We start from the raw sequence: 23,747 nt of genomic DNA on the forward strand, positions 1-23,747 counted from the left end.
CTTGGAGGGCTGGTTTCGTGTTTGCAAATTCTTTTAGTTTTTTTTTTGTCCTGGAAGCTTTTTATCTCTCCTTCTATTTTCAATGACAGCCTAACTGGATATAGTATTTTTGGCTGCATATTTTTCTTGTTTAGTGCTCTGAAGGTTTCATGCCAGTCCTTTCTGGCCTGCCAGGTCTTTGTGGATAGGTCTGTTGCCAATCTAATGTTTCTACCATTATAGGTTACATAGCTCTTCTCCCAAGCTGCTTTCAGGATTTTCTCTTTGTCTCTGAGACTCGTAAGTTTTACTATTAGATGTCGGGGTGTTGACCTATTTTTATTGATTTTGAGAGGGGTTCTCTGTGCCTCCTGGATTTTGATGCCTGTTTCCTTCCCTAAATTAGGGAAGTTCTCTGCTATAATTTGTTCCAATATACCTTCTGCCCCTCTCTCTCTTTCTTCTTCTTCTAGGATCCCAATTATTCTAATGTTGTTTCATCTTATCGTATCGCTTATCTCTCTAATTCTGCCCTTGTGATCCAGTAGTTGTTTATCTCTTTTTCTCAGCTTCTTTATTTTCCATCATTTGGTCTTCTATATCGCTGATTCTCTCTTCTGCCTCATTTATCCTAGCAGTGAGTGCCCCCATTTTTTATTGCACCTCATGAATAGCCTTTTTGATTTCGATTTGGTTAGATTTTCGTTCTTTTATTTCTCTGGGAAGGGTTTCTCTAATAACCTCCATGCTTTTTTCAAGCCCAGCTAGTATCTTTAAAATTACGATTCTGAATTCTAGGTCTGACATTGTACTAATGTCCGTATTGAGTAGGTCCCTGGCAGACGGTACTACCTCTTGTTCTTTTTGTTGAGGTGATTTTTTTTCATCTTGTCATTTTTCCAGAGGAGAATAGATGAATGAGAAAATGCTAACAGGTTAACAACGTCCCCAGCAAATATACTCTAAACAAATCAGAAAAGACCTGAAACCAGGGGAGAAGAAAGAGAAAGAAGGAAAAAAGGAAGAGAAAAAAAAAAAGAAAAAGATAGAGATAAAAACAGAACAAAGCAAATAAAACAGAATATGATCAAATATGATCAGGCTGGTGCATAGATCAGTTCCACACACTAGATTTTCGGCGTATTTTGGTCTGTTAGGAGAAAGTGCCTCCCAAAATTTCAAAGAAAGAAAAACTTATGTATGTATAAAAATAAAGGTTGATATGAGGAAGGGATGGAATGTGACTGTAAAGATGAAAATTATAAAAAATTTTATAAAAGGAATTGATAAGATAAGAAGTTGTTTGAAAAAAGAAAGAAGAGGATTTAAAAAAAGAAAAAAGAAAAAAATGGGGAGAGAATGTGCTCAGGCAGGACACTAGAACAAAGCCATACACAAGAGATTTAGGGTATGTTTTGATCTGTTAGAAGAAACTGTATCTGAAACTTTTAAAGAGAGAACAATTTATATATATATATATGCCAAAAATAAGGGTAACTATTATGAAGGGATAGAATATGACTCTAAAAATGAAAAATAAAAATGTTTTTTTAAAAAAGGGATTGATAAGATGTTGGTTGAAAAAGGGAAAAAGAAAAATTAAAAAAGAAAGACAGTTTAAAAAAATTAACTTTGAAAGACTGAAGAATCATGGTAAAAAAGCCATGGATTCTATGTGCAGTATTCCCCTAGCGCTGGAGTTCTGTTCTCATTGATCGGTAAACTTGGTCTTGGCTTGCTGGCTGTTCTTGCGGATCTTCTGGGGGAGGGGCCTGTTGCCGTGGTTCCCAAATGTCTTTGCCGGAGGCGGAATTGCCCCGCCTTTGCCGGGTCCGGGCTAAGTCATCTCCTTGGGCTTGCTCTCGGGAGCTTTTGTTCCCTGCAAGCTTTTGGTACAGCTTTGGAGGACAAGAGTGAAAATGGTGGGCTCCCAATCTCCACCCCGGATGAGCTGAGAACTCAGGGTCCCCCGTCCTCAGTGCGCCCCCAGAGAAAAGCAGTCAGTCACTCCCATCTCCCCGGTCTCTGGCCGCACTCTGTGCTCACCTGGCCTGTGACTGAGCGTTTCTATCTCTGGCACCCAACTCGGTGTGAAGTCTCCAATCCCAGCAGATCCCTGCGCTGCGCTCCCACGCCGCTCCTCCCGGGGGAGGAAGGGGAGTCTCCCCGGATCTGCCGCTTGTTGGGTCCCTGCTGGAGGAGCAGTGGCCCGACTGGGCCGCAGATCACAGTTTATGGCCACCCCAAGCTGAGAGCCCGCGCCTCGGCTCCGTCTCTGCAGCCGGCTTCCCTGCTCCGATACCTGGGAGCTCTGCCGCACTCAGGCACCCCCGGTCTTTCTGTGACCCCAAGGGTCCTGAGACCACACTGTCCCGTGAGGGTTCCACCCCCCGCTTAGCCACTGGAGCGACGTCCCTCCGCGGAGCCGACTTCTAAAAGGTCCGATTTTGTGCTCCGCTGCTCTATCACTTGCCAGAAGTGGCCGATGGAGGCCCCCCTCCCCCAATGTCTATCCTCCCGAATATTGCCTCGGATTCACTTCTCCGCACGTCCTACCTTCTGGTAAGTGGTCGCTTTTCTGTTCAGAGAGTTGTTGCTACTCTCCTCTTCGATCTCCTGTTGAGTTCGTAAGTGTTCAGAATGGTTTGATCCCTATTTAGCTGAATTCCTGAGACCAGACGAAATCCAGGTCTCCTACTCCTCCGCCATCTTGCTCTGCCCCCTATGTCTTTAATCCATTTTGAGATTGTCTTTTTGTGTATAGTGTAAGAAAGTGGTCCAGTATCAATCTTTTGCATGTAGCCAACCAGTTTTCCCAACACCATTTGTTGAAAAGACTATCTTTTTTGTGTTGCAGATTCTTGCCTTCTTTGTCATATATTAATTGACCAAATAATCATGTGTTCTGGGCTCTCTAGTCTGTTTTTTTGACCTCAGTTTTTATTTTTGTGTCAATTGATACAGCTTTGTAGTATAACTTGAATTCTGGGATTGTGATACCTACAGTTTTGTTATTCTGTTTTAAGATTTCTTTGGCTATTTGGGGTCTTTTTTGGTTCCATACAGATTTTAGGATTACTTGTTCTAGTTCTGTGAAAAATGCTGTTGGTATAGGGATTGTACTGAATCTGTAAATTGCTTTGTATAGTATGGCCATTTTAACAATATTTGTTCTCTGAACCCATGAACATAGAATACCTTTCCATTTCTTTGTGTCATGTTAAATTTCTTTCATCAGTGTTTTATAATTTTCAGAATACAGATCTTTCACCCCCTTGTTAAATTTACACATTGGTATTTTATTATTTTTAATGCAATTGTAAATGGGACTGTTTTGTTAATTTCTATTTCTGCTGATTCATTTTTAGTGTATAGAAATGCAACAGATTTCTGTATATTGATTTTGTACCCTGTGACCTTACTGAATTTATTTATCAGTTCTAGTAGTTTTTTGATGGAGTCTTTAGGGTTTTCTATATTTGCATCATGTCATCTGCAAATAGTGAAAGTTTTACTTCTTCCTTACCAATTCAGATGCCTTCTATTTCTTTTTCCTGTGTGATTTTTGTGGCTAGGACTTCCACTACTAGGTTGAATAAAAGCAGCGAGAGTAGACATCCTTGTCTTGTTCCTGATGTCAGAGGAAAAGCTCTTGGTTTTTCACCACTGAGTCAATGTTAGCTGTGAGTTTCTTATATATGGCCTTTATTATGTTGAGGTATATTCCCTCCAAACCTACCTTATTGAGGATTTTTATCAGGAATAGGTGTTATACTTTGTCGAATGCTTGTTCTGCATCTACTGAAATGATTGTATGGTTTTTATCCTTTCTTTTGTTGATGTGATGTATCACATTGATTGATATGTAAATATTGAACCATCCTTGCATTCCTGGAATAAATGCCACTTGATTGTGGTGAATGATTTTTTTAATATGTTGTGGATTTGGTTTGTTAATGTTTTGTTGAGGATTTTTGCATCTATGTTCATCAGAGATATTGGCCTATAGTTTGTGTGTGTGTGTGTGTGTGTGTGTGTGTGTGTGTGTGTGTGTGTGGTGTCTTTCTCTGGTTTTGATATCAGGGATGCTGGCCTTTTGGATGAATTTGGAAGGTTTCCTTTCTCTTCTATTTTTTGGAACCGTTTGAGAAGAATAGGTATTAATTTTTCTTTAAATGTGTGGTAGAATTCACCTGTGAAGCCGTCTGGTCCTGGACTGTTGTTTTTTGGGAGTTTTTTTTATTACTAATTCAATTTCATTGCTGGTAATTGGTCTGTTCAACTATTCTATTTCTTCCTGATTCAGTTTTGGAAGTTTATGTGTTCCTAGGAATTTATTCCTTTCTTCTAGGTTTTCCAATGTGTTGACGTATAATTTTTCATAATATTCTCTTACAATTATTTGTATTTCTGTGGTTCAGTTATTTCTCCTCTTTCATTTCTGATTTTGTTTATTTGAGTCCTCTTTTTTTTTATGAGTCTGGCTAACGAGTTATCAAATTATTGATCTTTTCAAAGAAACAGCTCCCAGTTTCATTGATCTATTCTATTGTTTCTTTTGATTCTATTTCATTTATTCCTGCTCTAATATTTATTACTTCCTTCCTTCTCCTCTTCTCCTAGTTTTGGGTTTTATTTGTTCATCTTTTTCTAGCTTTTTTAAATGTAAGGTTAGATGGTTTACTTGAGTTGGTTCTTTGGGGGTTTTTTTGTTTGGGGTTGTTATTTTTTTGGTTTTGTGGGTTTTTTTGCTTCTTGAGGTAGGCCTATATTGCTATAAACTTTCTTAGAACAGCTTTTGCCAAATCTCAAAGATTGGGCCATTGTGTTTTCATTTTCATTTGTCTCCATGTATTTTTTTTAATTTCCTTTTTGATTTCTTGGTTGCCCAATTCATTGTTTAAGAAGCATGTTATTTAACCACCATGTACTTGTGTTCTTTTCCACATTTATTTTTGTGTTTGGTTTCTGGTTTCATAGTGTTGTGGTTGGAGAAGATTCATGGTATGACTTCAATCTTCTTGAATTTGTTGAGATTTGGTTTGTGGCCTAACATGTGACCTATTCTGGAGAATATTCCATATGCACTTGAAATGAATGTGTATTCTGCTATTTTAGAATGGAATGTTCTGAATACATCTGGTCTAAGGTGTCATTCAAAGCCAGTGTTTCCTTGTTGATTTTCTGTTTGGATGATCTATCCATTGGTGTATGTGGGGCATTAAAGTCTCCTACTACTTATTATTATTATCAATTGGTTTCTTCATGTTTGTTATTAACTGCTTTATGTATTTGGGTCTCTTATGTTGGATGCATAAATATTTAGAATTATTATATCTTCTTGTTAGATCATTCCCTTTATGACTATGCGGTGTCCTTCTTTGTCTCTGCCAGAGTTTTTGTTTTAAAGTCTACCTTGTATAATATAAATACTGCTACCCTGGCTTCCTTTTCACTTCCATTTGCATGATAAATGTTTTTTCCATCCATTCACTTTTGGTCTGCATGTGTCTTTAAGTCTGAAATGAGTCTTTTTAGGCAGTATATAGATGGGTCTTACTTTTTTATCCATTCTGTCACTCTATGTCTTTTCATTGGACTGTTTAGTCCATTGACATTCAAACTAATTATTGACAGGTGTATACTTATTGCCATTTTGTTATTTGTTTTATGGTTGTTTTTGTAGTTCTTCTGTGTTCCTTTCCTCTCTTGCTCTCTTCTCTGTTAGTTTGATGGCTTTCTTTAGTGAGACACTTGGATTCCTTTCCCCTTATGTTTTGAATATCTATTACTGGTTTTTTTATTTGTGGTCACCATTAGGTTTATATATGACATCTTAGGCATATAGTAGTCTATATTAAGTTGATGTTCACTTAAGTTTGAACACATTATTACTCCTCTCCTCATTTTAGGTACATGGTGTCATCCTTACATCCTTTTATTTTGTGAAACCCTTGACTGATTTTTATAGATATTTTTAACATTATTGCTTTTGTACTTCTATTTTTCTTGCTCTTGCTTATGGTCTTTCCTTTCCACTCATGGTCCCCTTTACTATTTCTTGTAAGGTTGGTTTAGTGGTGTTGAATTTCTTTAATTTGTGTTTGTCTAGGAAACTCTTTATCTCTTCTTCTATTCTGAATAATAGCCTTGCTGCATAGAATACCCTTGGTTGCAGGTTTTTTACTTTCAGCACTTTGAATATACCATACCACTCCCTACTGGCCCACAAAGTTTCTGCTGAAAAAATCAGCTGGTAGCCTTGTGGGGTTTCCCTTGTTTGTAACTGTTTTCTTTTCTCTTTCTGCTTTTAAAGTTCTCTCCTTATCACTACTTTCTGATATTTTGATTACTATGTGTCTTGGTATGGACCACCTTGGGTTGATTTTGCTGGGGGATCTCTGTGCCTCCTGGATCTGAATTCTGTTTCTTCCCCCAGATTAGGGAATTTTTCAGCTATTAATCTTCAAATAAATTTTCTGCCCTGCTTTCTCTCTCTTCCTTCTGGGATCCCTATAATGCAAATGGTGTCCCTGATTTCCCTTAATCTATTTTCATTTTTTATTCTCTTTTCTCTCTCCTGTTCAGCTTGATTGCTTTCCATTACTCTATCCTCCAGGTCACAGATTGAGTTCCTCATCTCTGATTGATTGGGTTTTTTTTTTAAATGTTTTCTGTCTCTTTGTTGAGGGTTTCACTGAGGCCCTCCACTCTTGTCTCAAGTCCATTGAGTATCTTTATGACAATTTTAGTCTGGCTTATTGATTATTTCTTTCATGGATGGTACCTTTAGTGTTGTATCTAAAAAGTTATCACCATATCTAAAGTCACCTAGATTTTCTACCTTGTTATCTTCTAGGAATTTTATAGTTTTGTATCTTACATTAAGGTCTATGTTCCATTTTGAGCTACTTTTTGTGAGGTATGGTATGTGTGTAGATTCTTTTTTTTTTTTTTTACACGGGAATGTCCAGTTTTTCCAGTACCGTTTGTTGAAAAGACTACCTTTGCCCCATTGTATTGCCTTTGCTTCTTTGTCAAAGATTAAGTGTCTATATTTATGTGGGTTTCTTTCTGGGCTCCTATTCTGTCATTGATCTGTGTATTCTTTCACCAATACCACACTGTCTTGATTACTATAGCTTTATAGTAAATCTTGAAGTTGAGTGGTGTCAGTCTTCCAACTTTGTTCTTCCCATTCAATATTGTGTTGGCCATTCTGGGTCTTTTGACTCTTCTCGAAAACTTTAGAATCAGTTTGTTGATATCTAGAAAATAACTTGCTGGGGGTTTGATTAAGATTGCATTGAGTGTATAGATTAAGTTGGGAGAACTGATAACTTACCAATATTAAGTCTTTCTCTCCATGAACAGGAACTAACTTTCTAGTTATTTACTTCTTTGAGTTCTTTTATCAGAGTTTTGTGGTTTTCTTTATATGGATCTTGTACATATTTTGTTAGGTTTACCACTAAGTGTTTCATTTGTTTGACTCCTAATGGAAATAATACTGTGTTTTAAATTTCAAATTCTACTTGTTGATTGCTAGTATTTAAGACAGTGATTAACTTTTATATATTAATCTTGTATCCTGTAACTTTATTATAAATCACTTACTAATTCCAGTAAGTTTTTGTGTTTTTGATTTTTCAGATTTCTACATGGGCAATCATGTCATCTGTGAACAAAGATAGTTTTATTTCTTCCTTCCCAATCAAAATTCTTGTTGTTTGTTTGTTTGTTTATTGTATTAGCTAGGATTTCCAATACAGTGTTGAACAGGAGTGATGAGGGAGGACATTCTTGCTTCATTTTTTATCTTAACACAAAAGCTTCTAATCTCTTATCATTAAGTACTGTGTTAGCTGTACGTTTTTGGTAGATTTTTTATCAAGTTGAGGAATTTCCTGTCTAGTCTTAGTTTTCTGAGAGTTCTTAATCATGAATTGATGTCAGATTTTGTCAAATGGTTTTTCTACATCTATCAGTATAACCATGTGATTATTCTTCTTTAGCCTGTTGATGTTTTGGATTACATTCATTGATTCTTTAATGTTGAACCAGCCTAGCATAGCTGGAATAAATACCAGTTGGTTGTGGTGTACAATTCTTTTCATATGCTGTTGGATTTGACTTGCTATATTGTATTGAGGACTTTTGCATCTATGTTTATGAGAGATATTGGTCTGTAGTTTACTTGTAATTTTTTTTTTCTGGTTTGGGTATTAAAGTAATGATAGCCTCACAGAATGAGTTAGGAAGGGTTTCCTCTCTTTCTATTTTCTGGAAGAAATTTCAGAGAATTGATGTGATTTTTTTCTTTAAACATTTGTTAGAATTTATTAGTAAACACATCTGGGCATGGTGCTTTCTGTTTGGTAAAGTTATTATTGATTTGACTTATTTAATACACACACACACACACACACACACACACACACACACAGGCTATCTTAGTCAATTCAGCCTGCTATAACAAAAATACCATAAACTGGGTGGCTTATAAACAGCAGAAATTTACTTCTTACATTTTGGGAGGCTCGGAAATCCAAGATCCAGGTGCCATAAGATTCAGTATCTGGCAAGGACCAATTTCCTGTCTCACTGACCACCATCTCTTTTTGCTGGAACTTTACATGGCAGAAGGGGTAAGGGAGCTCTCTGGGGCCTCTTTATAAAAGCACCAATTCTATTCCTGAGGGCTCTTTCCTCAGGACATAATCCTCCCAAAGGTCCACCTCCTAATACAATTACATTGGGGGTTGGGATTTCAGTGAATAAATTAGGGGTGGGGGGAGGGCACAAATATTCAGTCAATAGTAGAGGCCTATTGAGATTAGTCTATTTCTTCTTGTGTGATTTTGGTAGATGGTGTCTTTCAAGGAATTGGTCCATTTCAGCCACCCAAAGAAGTCAGCATATTTTTTTTAATTGGCATTCCAACAAGACCTTTACTCTAAAACTTCTTGTATATTCATACCTACATTGCACAGGATTAGGGCCAATAACATGATAGAGTGAAGTAGATCTCTCTTGACTAGACTATAGTCTTGATTCTCACTCTAACTTGGTATATAATCCTGAAAAGGTCAATTCACATTTTCACATTTTGGGGTCTCACTCACCTTTAATTCAACAATATTGCAAATATTTACTGAGCATTCACTCTATGTCAAGCACTGGACCAGGCAAGCAGAGTAGACACAATCCCTGCCCTTGGAGCTTTACATCTAGTTAAGAAAGCAGACAATAAACAAAAATTGCAATTCAATAAGCATTAAAGTAGGAGTATAGAGTGCAATAGGAGTACGTGGCAAAGAAATCTAAACCCATAGTAAGGCTTCATTGAAGGATGGACTAGATAACCTTAAGGTTCCTGTTAAAGAAATAAAAACACATTAATGTATACAAGACTTTTTCTGACTTCTAATCTAGCTTAACGGACTATATCAATTGATTTTACACAAAGTGCTGAGACAATTGAATAGGGGAAGGAATAGTCTTTTCAGCAAATCTTGTTGAGACAGCAAGCTATCCTATATGTGAAAGAATAAAGCCAGTCTCCGTCCTCACACCATACACTAAAATTAACTCAAAATTGATCATGGAAATAAGCAAAATAACTTAAATCATAAAGCATAGTAATAAATAGGCACTACCCTGGGTTGGGCAAAGCTTTCTTAAATTCAGCACCAAAAGCACAGCAACAAAATAAATAAATTATTAGACTTTTTTAAATAAACTGAAAACTTCTGTGCAGCAAAACAAAAAACAAAACAAAACAAACCTTCAAAAAAGTAAAATGACAACCCATAGAATGGGAAAAAATATTTGCAAGTCATTTATCTGGTAAGGTACTTATTTCCAGAATGAATAGAAAACAAATATAATGAAAGACAAATAGCCTAATTTTTTAATGGGCAAAGAATCTGAATACACGTTTTTCTAAAGAGGAGATAGAAATGAACAATAATCACATGAAAAGATACTCAAAACCATTCTCCATTATGGAAATGTAAATCAAAACTGTAATGAGATACTACATTATATGAATTAGAATGGCTATAACCAAAAAGACAAGCCAATGGCATATGTTGACAGAAATAGGGCAAAATTGGAACCCTAATATAGTATTGAGAATGTAAAATTGTACAACTTCTTTAGAAAATACTCTGACAGTTCTCAAAATGTTAAACAAAGATGTACTGTGCCCAAGATAAGTGAAAACATACGTCCACATAAAAACGTGTACATGGGCGTTCATAGCAACATTCTTTATAATAGCTGAAAGGTGGAAGCAGCCCAAATGCCACATCACCAGCTGGATAGATAAATCAATGTGGTATATATCCATCAATGGAATATTATTGGCAATAAAAGGAAATGAAATATTGATACATGCTATAACATGAATAAACCTTCAAGACATCCTACATTAAAGAAGCCATTCGCAAAAGACCACATACAGATGGTCCCCAACTTATGATGGTTCGACTTAGGATTTTTCAACTTTATGATGATACAGAAGCAATGCACATTCAGTAGAAACTGTACTTTGAATTTTGAATTTTGGTCTCTTCCCAGGCAAGCAATATGTGGTACAGTACACTCCCATGATGCTCACCACAGCCTCAAGCCAGCCATGCCACCATGAGAGTAAACAAAGGATACGACCATTCTGTGCCCATTAGACCATTCTCTTTCTCACTTTCAGTACAGTGTTCCATAAACTACGTGAGCTATTTAACATTTTATCATAAAACAGGCTTTGTGTCAGATGATTTTGCCCAACCGTAAGCTAATGCAAGTGTTCGGAGCACGTTTAAGCTAGCTAAGCTAAGTTATGATGGTTGGTAGGTTAGGTGGATTAGATGCACTTTTGACTTATTGTATTTTGAACTTACGATGAGTTTATTGTGACCTAACCCCTTCATAGGTCAAAGAAGATCTGTATCGCATGCTCCCATTTATATGAAATGTTCAGAATGGTACGGTGAACGTATGGAGACAGAAAGTAGATCAGTAGTTGCCTGCAACTGGGCAGGGACAAGAATGGGAAGTCACAGCTAATGGTTAAGTGTTGTTTTGAAGGTTATGGAAATGTTCTAAAATTGATTATGGTGATGGTTGTACAACTTGGTAAATATACTAACAGATATTGAATTGTGCACCCTAAATGAGTAAATTGTATAGCACATGGGCAATATCTCTATAATCTTTTCCTACAACATAGGCAAACATTTTACATCATAACATAGCCCTTCTATTTCTATCTCTCTATCTCTCTCCATCTATATCTCTCCCTTTCCCTCTGACACACGCATACATCATAAAAATTTTTATAAAGCAACACTTGTCCTTTCTATTATTTTCTATTCTATTTTATTCTATCTCATTAAAAAAACTATCTTGACCTGGGTTCTGGTTTACCTTTTGCTAAAAAAACAAAACACACCAACACTTTGGGCTTAAAAACATCATGCTATTATTATTACTTCAAGGGGTTCTGTGGGCTGAGTGGACTCCCCTGGGTGTCTCTCCCTTGCCGTTTTTTATGCAGTGGCAGTCAGATGTAGGCTGGGCCTCCAGACTTCTGACAGCTCAGCTGTGTTGGATATCCAAAGGGACTCGCTCCTATGGCTGGCGGTTGCCACCAGCTGTCAGCTGGAAACTGAGTCCTGGTTGTCAACTGAGCATCTACACTTGGCTTCTCCGTGTGGGCTGTACTCTCACAGCTTGGCATCCAGGTTCCCAGAGAGAGTGTCCTAAGAGTGAGCATTCCAGGAGCCCTGAGTGGAAGCTGCAAGGTTGTTTATGACCTAGACTCTGAAGTCCCAGAATGATACTTGTGATGCCTTCTATTGATTAAACACGTTACTAAGATGAGCGTGATTCAAAAGGAGGAGACACAGACCCCTTTACTCAAATAATAGCTGGATCAGAGAATTTGTGACCATATTTAATCAATCTCAATTCATTAGACTGATTTTACCACTCCCGAATGGGCCACAACCTGTAGTTTGAAAAATATCACTGTAATAGGATAAGGTAATGTCTCTTCTAGTATTAATATTTCTTGAAGCTGTGAATTAATTAGATCTCATGCCAGGTTATAGAAGCTAATAATTTCTTCCACTTGAAAATAGGAGGAAAAGGAAGACTACAAAGCAAGAAGTGTGGCAGGGTCTGATGTCTATGGTCAGGTTGCTGCCTAGAAGGATATCACACTATTCCGCAGCCTCTCATGGCTCTTATTCAGGTCCAGGTAAGTCTAGGGTAAATCATCTACTATAGGGCCACACACAGTGCATGAAAGTTAGCAGTGACCACCCTTGGCAATGCTGCCTATGTGGTCAAGGGGATTTTACACATCTATCAATGGGGCTAAGAGATCAAAGATTTGTGGAGAGACACCCACATTCTTTAACGTTGTCCCTCAACTCAGATGGCTGTGGAAATGACATTCTTAGTAAAATGTGTCAACTACAGGCTATTGAAAGAAACGTGTTTTACACTCTCTGTGCTATTATATCAATGTGTATTATATGTTAATTTTCAGAGTAGTCTTTGTCTATTAAAACTCCAAGAGTACTCTCTATGAACAGATGTTTCCCATTCTCTTGGCTTATCAATGCAAGACTAAATCGAAGGCAAGAGGGTCACTAAGAACAGACAAATAAAGGGGTGGGCATGAACAGTGGATTTGTGAACCAACTAGAATTTTGCAGATCATCTGGAGGACTGATTTGCAAGCTGAGGTAAGCTGCAATAAGGCGGAGTCATAGTCAGTATGAATTGTACCCATATGATTAACTACAACACAAACATAATCTCTGAAAAAAAGAAAAACACGTTCTTCGTCTGTAATTTTATTTTACTGGGTATTATGAGGTGTTTCTAAATGGACAGTCAGACTTCTAAGTGACCATGTAATTCCCTATCTCCGCATGGCAGGAAGAAGTAAAATATAAATATGCAAAAGCTGGTCTCTTATATGGTTGCATGGATACCAAGCACATGGGTAGATGAACATGAAACTGTTCTTCATAAACAGAGAGAACCCCTGTCAATTCAAACTGCATCCCTCTGGCTTTGCAGCTACAACGTTGCCTTATCCAAGAGGGACAGAGTGCGAGAGAGAAGGAGAAACAGAGAGAGCGCCCTGTTGAGAGAAAGCTGTTTGAGCTTCATAATCTAATTAATACTAAGATAATAAAGTAGCTCTCAATTACACAGACTTTGGGTCATAAGCTCTTGTGGATGCACCTTGGGGACTAAAGATCTTTGGATAAGATATTTAAATGGCTTGTTTAATAGTCCCAGCTCTACTTACTAGCTAGCTACTTAACCACTCCAAACTCGTTGCACGAAGTCTGACACATCATTCATGTTCAATAATTATAAAAAAATAATATTAGTGACTTTATGATGATTGCTGTCTTCATAACTACCTGCTCGTCCTGGAAAAGAATTTCTATCCCTTCCTCCCCCCTTTCTTCCTCTTCCAGTTTCTTCTCAAACAATGTGTGCTCTCATGGCTCTCTGCTTTTCAATCATCAGATACACTTATTTCGAGGCGCCTGGGTGGCTCAGTTGGTTGAGCGTCTGACTCTTGATTTCGGCTCAGGTCGCCATCTCAGGGTTGTGGGATCGAGCCCCGCGTCTGGCCCTGCGCTGAGTGGAGTCTGCGCCTTAAGGTTAAGATTCTCTCTCTCCCTCTGCCCCTCCCCCCTGAAAACAAAACAAAAGACCGCACTTTCCTCCCATGCAACCTCGCTGCGGCACGGCGGCCGCGGAGAAAGAAAACTCAGATGGCAGAGGACCTAAGTTAGGGTCGTGTCGCCCTTCGCTCCAATCTAGCGTGAGTTGCTGCGGCCTCAAGAGTCCTTTGGCCTTGACTTTGTTTCTCAGTAATTTTATTTCAGTTCTTTAAGTAATCAGACATGCCCCTGTCTAACTGTGGTAATGCATGCTCTCAGAAGGTAAGGTAACTGAGAGCGCCCGCAGCTCCTCCCTCCTCCGTCTTCCTCATCCACCACCCGCCCCCAGCTCCGGCCCCTGGGCTTCCATGTGGAATCCCCTTCCAGAGGGCTTCTGGCACATGGCTGCCCAGCTCTTGTCTGAATGTCTCTCTGAGGATGAGGCAGGCCGTGCCTCTTTATTTAGCTCAAATTATGCCATGCTTCTCTTGGAAGCCGAGCCCAAATCTGACTTCTTCCCAGGGACCCTCTTTCCGATGTCTGAAGTATGAGAGAGCTCACGTAGCTGTTCTTTCACATGCTGGCCTTCCATGTTTGAAAACCTCAACCCTGCCTTCTGGTAGTCCGCCTCGGGCACGACCACGCTCTGCTCCCTCCTCCTGTGGGCGGGAAATAATCCTCCGGCATTTTCCTGTCCTATCACCCTTCCCCTAAATGCCTTTTTACTTTAGCTACATGGTTTTCAAACGTGACACCTGAGGTGTCAGCTTGTTGAATTATTTTGCTTATGGCTCAACAGGAGAAGGGCACGGGGCGGGGGGCTACAGTTTCCTGAGGAAACACTGTACATCTATTCAGTCAGCCTAAGAGGCCTTCAGGAGTCGAGGCATCTGCTCGGTTGGCCCGTGTCTCCTAGCCTACATTAACAAGCTGCTGAGGTCCTCAAGTGAACCACCTCGGGTCAGGTGAGCCTTACTTACCCTGCAGTCGTACAGCTGATTTTAAGCAGGGCTGCCTGAAGAGATGTCCCTTAGGATTTCACAGAATAACAATTTTTACCTAACTAAGTCTTCATCATTTCTTGCTCAAACGGAGGCTTACAGCAGCATCCTGATGATTTTCTCTTCTTCCATTTTAATCCTCTCCTAAACTTGTGCCCCATGCTATCGTCAGTTATTCCTTCTTATTCTCATCAGGTCCTTTTCTCAGTGAAATTCCCCTTTCTGAGCCCATGACCGATCTGTAGATGGGCTCCAGGGGAGGGTCTGTGGACACCCTGAAGATACATGCACAGAATGTTGTGTGGGAAGAAACTCCCGTAGCTTTCAACAGGCTAAGACCTAATGACTGATAAAATTTCAAGGGGCGCCTGGGTGACTCAGTTGCTTAAGTATCTGACTCTTGATTTTGGCTCAGGTTATAGTGACCTCAGATCCCAGGGTCGTGGGATTGAGCCCCGCATGGGTCTCTGGGCTCAGTGCAGAGTCTGCTCCAGATTCTCTCTCCCCTCCTCTCCCATCCCCTCCTCAAATAAATAAATAAATAAACAAATAAATAAAATCTTTAAAAATAAATTTTCAAACAGTTTATGGCCAGGACAACTGGAGGGAGTTGAGATCTTGGTTGGGGGGGGGGGGGGGATCAGGGGAAGGGAGTTCCAGGAGAGGCATCGATTAAAAATCTTTACAAGGGATTCTTTCTGAAATAAAACCCAGTTGGGCCCTAAATCTGCTAAGCCCAGTCATTTGTACCAACTTCTCCTCTTTTCATGGTTTGGACCCTCACTACCTTGCCCAGCTCATCTCCTCCTGTTTACGGTGAACACTCGTTCCAGCCACAAAACGATCCTGAAAACTCTTCTTTCCGGATTTTGCCAGCTTCCCCCTCCTCTGTGAGTCAGAGTATGGTTTGTAGTTAGTTAACAGTACATGAGTTTGGGGGCCAGACTTTAGTTCCTTGCCTTACCATTCCTAGCTTAAGAGACTTGGACACATTTTTTTTGGACCTCTTAAATCTTTAGTGTTTGTCATCTTAAAAAAATGGAGAAAATACAACACCTCATAGGGCTGTCGTAAGGATTCAGTGATCTAGCATCGGTGTGGTAGGTAATGATCTGGTTTTCCGGTTGTCCAGCATATTTTGAGCACCCACGCTACGTATGAGGTGCCAGTCTTATGAGTCCTGTCTACTTGAGGCAAACCCCACAACTCTGCACCCCCCTTACAGCGAGGGCTCTGGCCTGTGATCTGGGCTCCCCCAAACATTTACTCATCCACCCGGAAGGCAGTTCGGAAGGAACCTTGAAGAAGGAGGCCTTGTGTGGCCATGATTTTCTTGATGACGCTGGTTGCAGAGATGAGGAGTTGCAAGGGCTGAGTGGTGGCAAGGAATCTTGATGGAATCATGATGCGGCAGGGTTGGCCATGGTGATAACTCCCCCTCTCACTGGACCCGGCTCCACAGCAGGGTTTTAGATATTCTTGCTAGAAACTCACTCTGGAGTCTGGTTCCCCAGGCTGAACAGCCTTATGTTAATCTTTTTAAATAAAACTCCTTTTCTGCATAATAGCCTCTGTGGCTTGCAATCTTGACTCCTGACTGTACAACGAAGTAAAGCCCTTTGAATGGTGGTCCCCATTAAAACGGGGACCTCAAATACCCTGTTCTGTGATGTCACCCCAAGGACAGCCACTCCTTGGTGTCCCTGGCACGCCTGCAGTGGAATCATGATGATTTGTACTCATGCATGTTCTTTCCCGAGCTGTCTCTGAGAGTGGGAACCCCTTCTTATTGGCTTTACATCCCTAGGGCCCAGCAGCGGCTGGGGGAGTCATGAGTCCTCATGCCTGTAAGGATGTTCATAACTGAGTGAACCGCTCAACCAGTGGCGACTCCACCGAACCATACCTCACACAGCCAGTGTTTTTACAGTGTTTTTCATGATAAAATATCATGAGAAATTTTGTCAGCCACTGAGCTGAAATAAGATAGGACAACAGAATTTCCACGAACCCCGCAACATATGAAAAAAGCAAAACGGGGTCTGTTTGGCAAGACAAATTTGAAACACACACACACATACACACACACATTTTTCTCATCGTGAAATGGTACACCCTTCTTAAAAGCTTGGGAAATGCAAAAAGTTTGAGGTGACGTTAAAATGAGTCATAATCTCACTACCCAGATATCATAGTCAGTTTTATTTTATATGAAAACATTCCTATTCTTATCGATTTATTTATTAGTGATTGCTTCTCCATCTTCTTTCCAGGTATATTTCACACAGCTGAGATCATAAAATTATATCTACAACTTTGTATTCTATCTTTTGTTTACATTTTTATCACAAAGATTTTTCTCATACCTCCAAATATTCTTTGCACATATGATGATAGGCCATTGTATAAATTATAGTAGCTTGTTTAATGGAATGGTTTTCAAACTGTGCTCGCCAAGTCCTTTGTTTCTCCCAGGTCGCGCCTCCAACAACATCCACTGCAGAACCAGAAAGAGGCAGGTCTTGCGATGCCCAGAACAGATCTGCTCTTACGGGTCTTACTCACTGAAGTTCTGAGTAAGATTTTGTTTGATTAAAAAGACTTCCATTAGATTTTCTCAAAAGTTGAAAATCACTAATTCAACATTCCTGTGTTACTCAACATTTAGGCTACTTTTTAGGTTTTTGATAATACAAATAAGGCTGAGGTCAACTTATTTTTATTTATTTATTTTTAATTTAAATTCAATTAACAAATAGTGTATTATTAGTTTCAGAGGTAGAGTTCAGTGATTCATCAGTTGCATATAACACCCAGTGCTCATCACATCACGTGCCCTCCTTCATGCCCATCCCCCAGTTACCCCATCCCCCCACCCACCTCCCCTGCAGCAACCCTGTTTGTTTCCTAGAGCTAAGAGTCTCTTATGGTTTGTCTCCCTCTCTGATTTCGTCTTACTTTATTTTTCCCTCCCTTACCCTATGATCCTCTGTTTTGTTTCTTAAATTCCACATATGAGTGAAATCATGTAATAATTGTCTTTCTTTGACTTATTTCACTTAGCATAATACCGTCTAGTTCCATCCATGTTGTTGCAAATTGTGAGATTTCAATTTTTGATGGCTACATAATATTCCATTATATATATATATACACACACACATACATACATACATACATATATATATACACACACATACATACATACATATATATATACACACATACATACATACATACATATATATATACACACATACATACATACATACATACATACATACATACACACACATACCGCATCTTCTTTATCCATTCGTCAATGGACAGCTGGGCTCTTTCCATAGTTTGGCTATTGTGGACATTACTACTATAAACACTGGGGTGTATGTGCCCCTTTGGATCACTATGTTTGTATCCTTTGGGTAAATACCTAGTAGTACAATTGCTGGGTCATAGGGTAGCTCTATTTTTAACTCTTTGAGGAACCTCCATACTGTTTTCCAGGGTGGCTGCACCAGCTTGCATTCCCACCAGCAGTGTAGGAGGGTTTCCCTTTCTTTGCATCCTTGCCAATGTCTGTCGTTTCCTGACTTGTTAATTTTAGCCATTCTGACTGGTGTGAGGTGGTATCTCATTGTGGTTTTGATTTATATTTCCCTGATTGAGCGATATTGAGCATTTTTTCGTGTGTCTGTTGGCCATTTGTATGTCTGAAGTCAACTTATTTTACTTAAAGCTTTATCTATAGTATTTTTGAGTTTCCTTTGCATAGAGTCCTAAAATTTGAATTAATGGAGCAAAGTATGGAAATCCTAAGGTTCATAGTATATATTTACAGTTTCCTTTAACACAGTTTTACTGATTCACACTCCTGCCAACAGTGAACCAACACCAAACTCTTTCCATCAGCATTATAATATTTTTCAATTTTTTGCTATTTAAAAAGCAAAACTATTTTTAATCATTTAATTTGTACTTACTTGATTATTAAACAACTTAAACATTTTATAACCTTATTACTCATTCGTGTTCCATCCTCTGTGAATTCCTTTCTTCTACATGACCTTTTACCATTTATCTCTTGAGTCTTAACATTTTTCTTATTTATTTATTTGGTTTTATATATGAAGTCAGAATAACCCTTTGTCTCTCAAAGTTGTGCCAAAGATGTTCGCCATTTGTATAGGTGCATTTACCTAAATAAGCTTTATCAAGATAACAGTTTTCGTGCAATAAAATGCCCCAAATTGGAGGACATAATTTTATGCGTTTTGAAAAACACATACATCAGTGTACCCAATGAAGATCAAATATTTGCATTGCCCAAACACTTCTCTCACATCTCTTTGCTACAAAATCTCCTTTCATCCCCATCCCCAGGGAAAACTTTTATCTGCTTTCTGTTGTTATTGATTATATGGAATTATACACTGTGCACTATTTTGTGTCTGGCTTCTTGTACTCAGCATAATATTTTTGAGATTCATCCATGTTGGTGCTGAGCAGTATCACATTGTGCAAATATGTCAAAATGTATCCACTTGACCACAATTGGGGTTGTTTTAGTTTGGGGTTATTATGAAAGGAGCTGTAGAGAAAGTGTGTGTATGAGTCTTTCTGGTAGCATCTGTTTTTATTTTTATCGGATAGATACCTGAAATGGAAATGATGAGTCATATGATAAGCATACATTTAACTTTGTAAGAAACTGCCAAACTGTTTTCCAAACTGGTTGTTACCTTTTGACATTCCCACCAGCAAAGTATGAAAGTTCCAGTGATCCCTCATGTGCACTCACATTTGCTATGGTTAGTCTTCTCAGTCTTAGTATTCTAGCATGTATGGTGATATCAGATTGTGTGTTTAATTCCCATCTCTCTGATGATGAACAATGCTGACTCCCTCTTCATGAGCCTAGAGACCATTTATATACATTATTTTATGAAGCCTCTGTTCAAACTTTTTGCCTGTTTTTGCCGATTTTACTGATTTTTCCTTATTCTTATTAAGATATAAGACTTCTTTACACATTCTGCGTAGATGTCCTTTATCAGATATATTGCCAATATTTTCTCCTAGTCTGTGACTTACTTGTTCATTTTCTTAAAGATGTCTTTCCAATAACAGAAGTTTTTCATTGTTATAAAGGCCAGTTTCCCATTGTTCCCTTTGATGGTTTATTTGGATTGTGTCCTTTCTAAGAAATCTGTCTACCCCAACATTGTGAATGCCTGCTCACTCTAAGCTCTATAGTTTTAGTTTTTATAGTTACCTCTGTGATTCATTTTGAGTTAACTTATGTGAATAAAATGAGATGAGTCAAGGTTCATTTTTTTAATGAAGATAAACAGCTGTTCCAGCAATATGGCTATGCTTTCCCCCATGGAATTACTATGGCACTTTTATAGTAAATCAACTGACCATATGTGTGAGTATATTTCTTAACTCACTATTCTATTCCATTGACCTATATATCTCTCCTTAGACAAATCCACACTATCTTGATTACTATAGCTTCAGTAAGTTGGAAGCTCTCCAACTTTGCTCCCTTTGTTAAAATTGTTTTAAACATTGTAGGTCCTTGTGGTGCCTGGGTGGCTCAGATGGTTAAGCGCCTGAATCTTAGTTTGGGCTCAGGTCGTGATCTCAGGGCTGTGAGATTGAGCCCTACATCAGGCTCTGTGCTGGGCATGGAGCCTGCTTGAGATTCTCTCCCTCTCTCGCTCTGTCCTACTCACCCACGTGATCTCTGTCTCAAATAAATAAATAAATAAATAAATAAATAAATAAAAATAATCTGGGTCCTCTGCATTTCCATATCATTCTTGGTATGAATTTGTCAGTTTCTACCCAAAAAAGCAACTGGTGATAATTTTTATTGGGATTAAATTATATCTATAGGTTAATTTGGGAAGAATTCATATTTTCACAATGTTGAGGCTTCCAGTCCCTAAACATGGTATCCCTCTATCCTGGCCTCATAAAAATAAGATATGAACTATTTCTATCTATTTTTCATCTGAAAGAATTCACATTGCATTGGTACTTTTCATTCCTTAAATATGTGGCAAAATTGACCAGTGAAGCTATATTGGCTGGATATTTGTTTGTGGGGGAGATTTTTAAGTATAAATACAATTTTTAAAATAGATATAAAAGCTGCTAAGGTTTTTAACTTCTTCTTGAGTCTATTTTGATAATTTATGTCTTTCAAGGAATTGTCCACTTTACCTACGTTGTCAAATTTATTGTCAAAACTTCACTTAAATTATTTTCTTCTTCTTATGTTAATGTCTATAGGACCTATAGTGATAGCTCCTCCTTTATTTCTTACATTGATAATTTGTGACTTTCATCTATTATTCTTGACCAGACTAGCCACAGGTGTGTCCACTTTATTGATTTTCTCGATTGTCTGTCTTTATTATCTCTGGTTATATTCCTTTTTCTGAAGTCTATTTTGTATGATGTTAATATAGCCACTCCAGTTTCTTTATATTAGTATTGTCATCGTATATCTTTTTCAATCCTTTTACTTTTATATTATCCTTATCTTTACATTTAAAATGTGCTTCCCTGTAGACAGCATAAAGTTGGATATTCCTTTTTATACAATCTGACGTTCTCTTCCCTTTTACTGCAATATCTTCATGAAGTCCAGTGTGGATCTCATCTGTTCCAAATAGAGCAGAACAAGGTATATGCATGAAGTCAAGAATCCGGCTTGTTATGAATTAATAATATTTACCCAAAAGGATGCGTACTTTTAAAATTGGCACGTTGCATATAAGTATTTACATTAATTGAATTTCAATAAATTAAGATAGTGCTTGCTAAAACCGGTAGCTACCGAGAACCATCACAAATTGTACGTTCTGTAAAATCAACAACCAGTTTTTCTCAGCTGCATAATTCTTAACTCAAATCTTTCTTCAGTAATAGCAATGGAATTATTTTAAAACCAATAATCACATTTAAGATGTCTATTTTATGAATTTTTCTGTTGTTTAGATGCTTGGGTAAATAATTCTTATTCCTTTCTCTTTTTTTTTAAGATTTTATTTATTGATTTGACAGAGAGAGACACAGCGAGAGAGGGAACACAAGCAGGGGGCTCGATCCCAGGACCCTGGGACCATGACCTGAGCCGAAGGCAGATGCTTAATGACTGAGCCACCCAGGCGCCCCTCTTATTCCTTTCTTATAAGCTTATGTTTTGTTGCTATTGTGAAGGACATCATTTCCATTAGAGTTTCCAGTTGTTCACTTCTGGTATAAAGAAAAACTATTTTTTATATATTTTATATCATCAAATTATAAATCTTATTATTGAAAAACTTCTTTATGAACCTCCGTTTATTCATTCAGTATTTATTGAGCATCCCTCTGGGCCACACACTATGGGTTCTCACCCACATCACTATATTCTTACTCATCACTGCATTTTTTTTTCCCTGTACATTTGTAAACCATGTGTTTTTTAAATGAGCTCTGAAATTTTCTACACGATCAAGCTGCAATCTCTTACCGTGGCTCCGAGACCAGGCCCTCTCTATCTCAGTTCTAACCCCCCTTTCTGGGTTTACCCCATGTCATTTTCTCCCACACATGCTCTGTTCCACCTACTCAGACAGGCACTGCAATTCTCTCATCATTTGATTATGCATTTCTGCATACCTATGATGCTCCTTATCTGACTATGGGGGAATTCCTATTCACTATTTGAAGAGCAACTCAAATGTCACTTCCTGTCTACGACTATCCCTGACCACATGCTCAGACAGAATTACTTTCTCTCTCATTTGTTTTCTGTAGCAGGGTGTGCATACCTCTATTAGAACACAGGTCACATTGTATTACATTTATTTTTTCAAGCCTCTGGTTCTCCTCTGAAGATTGTGTCTTCCTTCTTATTCATCTTTTTATATCCTCAGTAGTCAATAGATTTTTATAGCATAAATAAATGGGATAATCAATTAATTTGTTGTTTCTGTGACTTAAATAAAAATTAGTGACTTCTTGTTTCTGGAGCCTAACATTCTTTCCTCATTAAAATTGCAGTCTTCTCCCATCTACATTCATCTGGGAGACTGGCATGCTCTCTGATTTCTAAAAGATTGTCTATCATAGTTCTGAGATCACATGTAAAGTCTTTTCACTGGTCCATAAAGTGGCTAGAACTTAAATTCTTTTAGATTAGAGCTCCAAGAGTCTCCTAATCCCCCCCCCCTTTCCCCATTTTGACTTAAGTTTCTTGTTTATAATGTTGAATTTCCCCTCTCTAAGTCGGCAGACCATCTTACTTGCTGTAAAATGGAAGGAAAGTGGCACTTTAAATCTATTAATTCAAGTATTTATTCAGTCTATATTTATTCCAACGTCATGCAAGAGAACTATAGTCTGGTTCAGGCAGTAGATATAAACACCAAAGTAAAGGCAAAGTGTGACAGTATCTAAGCCCGAGGTATAGACGTGATGCCATGGGATGACAAAGGACAGATTTCCAGCTGGGAAGACGGAACAGGATTTCTTGGAGGAGACAGATTGGGGTTGGTTTGTAGAATGGGGATTGACAAGAGGAAGAATATTTCAGGCAAAAAAAGTACAAGCCTTTCTGATCTGCAATTTAAAACTATAATAGAAATTCCCTTAACAGGAATTTTTATTGATTTATTAGATGGTAGTCAAATAACATTTCAGGGAAAATTCAGACATTCCTCCAATATTTTCTGTTTCAGTAAATAGCACCTCTAACCACCCAGGTGCTTATCCTGACATTTACCCATGACACTCTCCTTTCCTTTATCCCCAGTCTATAGTCAATCATCAAGGCCATTCTTTGTAACTCCTGAATGTCTCTCAAATCTGCCCATTTTTCATGATGCCCGTGGCCACCATCCCAAACCACCTCTTCCTCAGAAACTACTCGAATAGCTGCCTCAGCAAGCTCCCTGAGGCCACTCTTGTGCCTCCAGACCTCTTCTCTCAAGGTAACCAGAGTTGTTTTTTATAAAATGCAAATCATGTCAGCCTCGTCTTAAAATCCTGCAGTGACTTTCCATTG

General features: G+C 38.4%; 1 long non-coding RNA gene across 1 annotated transcript in view; it reads left to right on the forward strand.

The window, feature by feature from the left end:
• The window catches only part of LOC141374526 (uncharacterized), a 65,339-nt gene that overhangs the window by 29,180 nt on the left and 12,412 nt on the right, over positions 1-23,747 (forward strand). Inside the window, exon 2 of the long non-coding RNA XR_012381474.1 lies at positions 12,126-12,244. This is a non-coding gene — a long non-coding RNA (uncharacterized lncRNA). The remainder of the gene's footprint in view (positions 1-12,125; positions 12,245-23,747) is intronic.

This window comes from Callorhinus ursinus, unplaced genomic scaffold, assembly GCF_003265705.2.
Source record: "Callorhinus ursinus isolate GAN/ISIS: 27379988/994484 unplaced genomic scaffold, GSC_fseal_2.0 scaffold19, whole genome shotgun sequence".
In the NCBI taxonomy this organism is placed as follows: Eukaryota; Metazoa; Chordata; class Mammalia; order Carnivora; family Otariidae; genus Callorhinus; species Callorhinus ursinus.